Below are 4,623 nucleotides of genomic sequence, written 5' to 3'. Positions count from 1 at the left end.
TTAATACAACATCTGTGTTATCTCATTTAATTCTCACAATAACCAATGGGAAAGGTACTTTTGTTTTTCCTTTTGATTATTGAGGAAACTACAGTTTGAAGAGATTTGGTAATTTCCTCAAAGACGCACAGCTGTTTAGAAGTGGGACTGAGTCAAGCTGAGGTTTGCCTCCCAAGCCCATGCTGTTGACTGTGACTCGATGGTAGCCATTCTGGGCAAAAGCTGATTCAATTAGTGTTTTCATCATGCACAGCTGGAGAGCTCCGGAGTTCCCTAAGATCACCTGGAGGGTTCATGAGGAGGCAACAGTAGTCAACAGCATCCATCAGAGAACTCTGAAGGGCAAGGTTTCTGGCCCCCTGACCACCCCTTCACTGCAGCCAAATCACCATCTTCCTGATTTTCCACACTCTCCAGAATGCCCCCCACTTCCACTTGCCTCTCCACAGTCCCCTTCCTCCTCTGAGGCATTGCTAACTTGTGATTTGAACTTCGTGTGGTTATTGAATTGAGATAATAATAATAACTAAAAAGAAGCTAAAATTTATAGAATTCTTAATACATACAAGATATTATCTCAGTTAATTCTGCAGTATTTTGGGAGATTGGTACTATGATTACTGGGGGCTTCCCAGGAGGCTCAGTGATAAAGAATTTGCCTGCCAAGCAGGAGACTCTGGTTCAATTCCTGGGTCAGGAAGATCTCCTGGAGAAGGAAATGGCAACCCACTCCAGTATTTTTGCTGGGAAATGCTATGGACAGAGGAGTCTGGCAGGCTACAGTCCATGGGGTCGCAGAGAGTCAGACACGAGTTAGTGACTAACCAACAACTATGATTATCTCTGTGTTAAGGAGGTGGAAAAAATAAACAGAGAGGTTATGGAATAGGAATAAAGGACTACATATAGTTCAGGGTTCACGCCTCCACCCCCTCTTCTTTCCCTCCTTCCTTTTCTCTCTATATTTCTCTGCTGAGCACCATTACCCTTTTCTTCAGTTGATTGTCCTCTGATGGCATTTGGGAATTACCTTTTCCACGTTGGGTGCAGTCTTTGTGGAAAACTAATTCTAAACTAATTATAGGGACCGTCCACCTCTCCTCCAATACTTCCACCTCCCCTTCCCACGCCCACCACCCACTCCCCCACCCCGCCCAGCCAGACAATGACATGGGACCCAACCAGGGCCAATCAGTTTTTCTCTTGAGACATTAAGCTTGAGCAGAATAGCACCTGGATGGAAAAGGAGATGGAGACGATCTACTCAAGCTGTGCCCTGTAGGGATACCAATTTGCTGCTGCTGCTGCCTTGATCCCTGGAGCAACCTTTATTCTTAAACCTTCTGCATCCAATTTTTTTTTTTTTTTTTAGCTCAATTCTGTGAGCTAATTTTTGATAAATCCCCTTTTTGGTTAAGCAGGTCAGAGTGAATTTCAATAGTTTGTAGAAGAAGAATCCTATCAGATATAACTAATAACACTGACATTCACCCCATATTGTGTGACAGACCTTCCCAGATCACTCTGAGAATCCCTAAAATAACTCTTCCTTCACTGACTGCCAAAGATTCCTAGAATTTTCACCGTAATTGTCAACTCTGTTTTCTATCAACTTAGGTTTTAGCTCTCTTAATAACCATTTAACAAATATATCATTGGAACCATATCTTTTGGTTCTTTTTATTCAATACAGTGGTTGACATGGGGGTGCATCCCCCACCGAGTGTGAGACCTAAAATCTTTCATCTTTAAGGAGATTTAACATCTGGGGAAAATTGCAGTGTTCATTTCTGCCTCCCTCAATTTTATACAGTGAGTAATCTGGATTACCAGTTGATTTTTGACTGGTGCTGGTGATATTTGCTCTGGTGCTGCTGACTTTCTTTTGACATGACTGGTTTCAGGTGTTTATTCTGTAGCTTTCAGTTTAAAATTCTGTTAGTTATTGGTATAGCCAAACTTGCCTGTGGTCTTGTTGATTGACCCACCATCAGTAAAGAGGGGATTTATGTTAAAATAATGTTAGACTTAGATAATCATCAAACCCCTTATAAACAATTTATAAGGGATAAGAAAGTAACAGTAAAAAACCCTACTCTGCAGCCTCAGGATGAGCAAGGGTGGCTGGAAGATGAAGAATAGCCATTTCACTTGACTTTCTGGGAAAGGTGGTAGGCTTCGGGACTGGGTGTCAGATTGTGCTCCTCAACACGGAATGCTCATTCCCCTGTAATACTGTTTCCTTCCTCCATTTACCACCCAGTTCTGCACATCATCCAAAACACTGGGTATGGAGCGCTTGATAAGTTCTAGGGTCAGTTGGAAGTTAGCAAATGCTTGTTGGTGGGCTGATTGTCTACCTTCATTCATCTCCCTGTAGTAGATTATTGTCTTTGGATGTCCAGTACCTCCTCACTCTTTTTCTGGTAACAACAACTTGATTTCATTTGGGAGCATTTTTCTATGATCCACAGTTTATGTGGTTTTTGGTCTATAACCTCAGTGTCAGCTCCTGGGTGGGCACATGGTCAAGCCATGTTATCCTCTCAGGTAATGGCAATGAAATACCATTAAGATAGTATTACATTAACATCTTCTTTGAAACTTAAGATTTCTTTGAAACTTTTGGGAAGAGACTCTCTTTCCAGTAGGTCTTATGAGATGATAGAAATGGCGGTGGGGCTGCTGGCAGCCTTCTTGCCATGCAGTGGGGAGATAGGGTTCAAGGCATCTTTCTGGCAGGTGCTCCACAGGGTTGGAGCACCTGAACCCAGCCTTGCCAGTCCAGAGCTACCTTGAACTTTCCATCGACACAAATCAATGTCCTTCCTCTTTGCCTTCGTTTTGGTTTCTAACAGATCTACCCACCACCAGCTCTGATTAGCTCCAGGCTCATTGCACTCTGCAGAATAGAGAGCCAGTAAATTTCAGAGACAGGAACTCTCTCAGCCTCCAAAGTGCTTCTTGTGTTTTTCACTAGGCAACTCCAGTGGAGAACTGTCAGAAAAAGGATATGATGACTTCTCTGTCAACTTGAACTCAGAAAACATCTATGCAGGTGATCAAGGTAAAAGCCCCTGCAAAAATGTCCCCATGGTATGGGAGGAGCTTCATGGCTTGGATTATGATAGCTGAGGATTGTCAACAACAGTTGTGTGAAAAAAAGAAAAACACTCCTTTCCTCTTCTTCCCATTTCTTCTTCTTTTTCTTTTTTTTAATGATGCAAATATTAACTGGGCAAAGAAACTCTCAGAACAGATTTTTCCCCACCAAACAATAGGCATCAGAGTTATAGTATCTGATACTTTTATTTGGTGTGGGTGTAGAAATAACTGAGAGCTAGCCTAGGAAAAAGGGTTGCCCCTTTTCAGTTATCACTAATAGTGCCTTCAGTCTTTCCTTGATGGAATCTCCCAGATCCATGACTAACCGTGTGGACACGCTTCCTTGGAACCAGGGTCATGGAGTCCATCAGAGTGAGTGCTCTGGAACATGGTATGATGTCATTTGTCCCAAGGAATCAACTTGTCACAAACCTAAATTCTTTGCTGGTTAACTAAAGTGACAGGCAACAGAACATTTGTCTGTAGCCACTTGATTTTCTCTGGACTCATAGCATCAAAGTAGCAGAGGAAAGTTGGTCTGATTGAAGGTTGAGTCACATACAGAGGGTCTAAAGACTGGATGGAAATGAAGATGGAAACAAGAAAATGGAAACACAGAGAAGCCTTGGTATCCTGGTGTACAGAGCCAGAGGCACTGGCTGTGAGGCGAAATGGAAGACATGAAGGATATTATTGAAGAAAGGAGATAATGGAGAAGGTGGGAAAGTTCCAGGGAAATAAGACTTGACTTGCTTTCAGAATTCCTCCAGCGCTGAGAGTTGACTGGCTACATTGGTGACATTTAAATGAACCATGTTTGTGGCTTTCCTAGAGGAGAAAGAAACAGGAGAGCACACTGTCCTTTGGAGTTGCCTTAGGAAACTGCACAATATACTTAAAGTGGAATGACGTTCAGATTTGAAAATAAGGCAGAATCAAGTGGAGTGTTTCATATGCCATGATTTCTCTTCAGTTATTAACTCTCTACACTTCTATTAACTTTGCCTGTTTCTTTGCCAGATGTGATGTGTACAAATTTGCAGAAGTTTGTTTGCTATGATTCAAAATTATTAGATTTTGGGGATCCATTTGAGTTTCTGTAGGTTCTTGCTTTAGGTGAAAGAGTGTAGTTCTAAAGTGGCAACATAGCACTGTGTAGAGGACCTGCTTCCGTTTGCCACTTTATGCAAATAGGTGATGTATGGAATTAGAATGGATTTTGTGATTGGGATGAACTGAATCTGAGTACTGATTTCACCTGTACTCATGGTAACTTGGACATCTCGTTGTCTCAGTTTCCTCATCTGTAAGGCAGGTATAATAATGCTTTTTCCCAGGAGTGTTTTAAAGATTAAATGAGATGATGTGTGTGTAAATTGAGTGTCCCCAATGAGGCTGCCATCTCACAGATACTGTTATGTGAATGGTGGCCCTTGGAGTTGTGCAGTGAGACTGTCTGGTTCCTACCCCCTCCGATAATTTGAGACCTACCTCAACCTTAAGGTAAATGAAAGCAAC

General features: G+C 42.2%; 1 long non-coding RNA gene across 1 annotated transcript; it reads left to right on the top strand.

Moving 5' to 3' along the window:
• The first annotated feature begins 1,286 nt into the window (after positions 1-1,286).
• Positions 1,287-3,814, top strand: LOC129656139 (uncharacterized). The gene is made up of 3 exons (XR_008716216.1): positions 1,287-1,812; positions 2,981-3,067; positions 3,459-3,814. It is a non-coding gene; the product is annotated as an uncharacterized LOC129656139 (long non-coding RNA).
• Positions 3,815-4,623: the final 809 nt, after the last annotated feature.

The sequence above is a fragment of the Bubalus kerabau genome, chromosome 6, assembly GCF_029407905.1.
Source record: "Bubalus kerabau isolate K-KA32 ecotype Philippines breed swamp buffalo chromosome 6, PCC_UOA_SB_1v2, whole genome shotgun sequence".
NCBI classification, from domain to species: Eukaryota; Metazoa; Chordata; class Mammalia; order Artiodactyla; family Bovidae; genus Bubalus; species Bubalus kerabau.
This window is presented reverse-complemented; position numbering and strand designations above follow the sequence as displayed.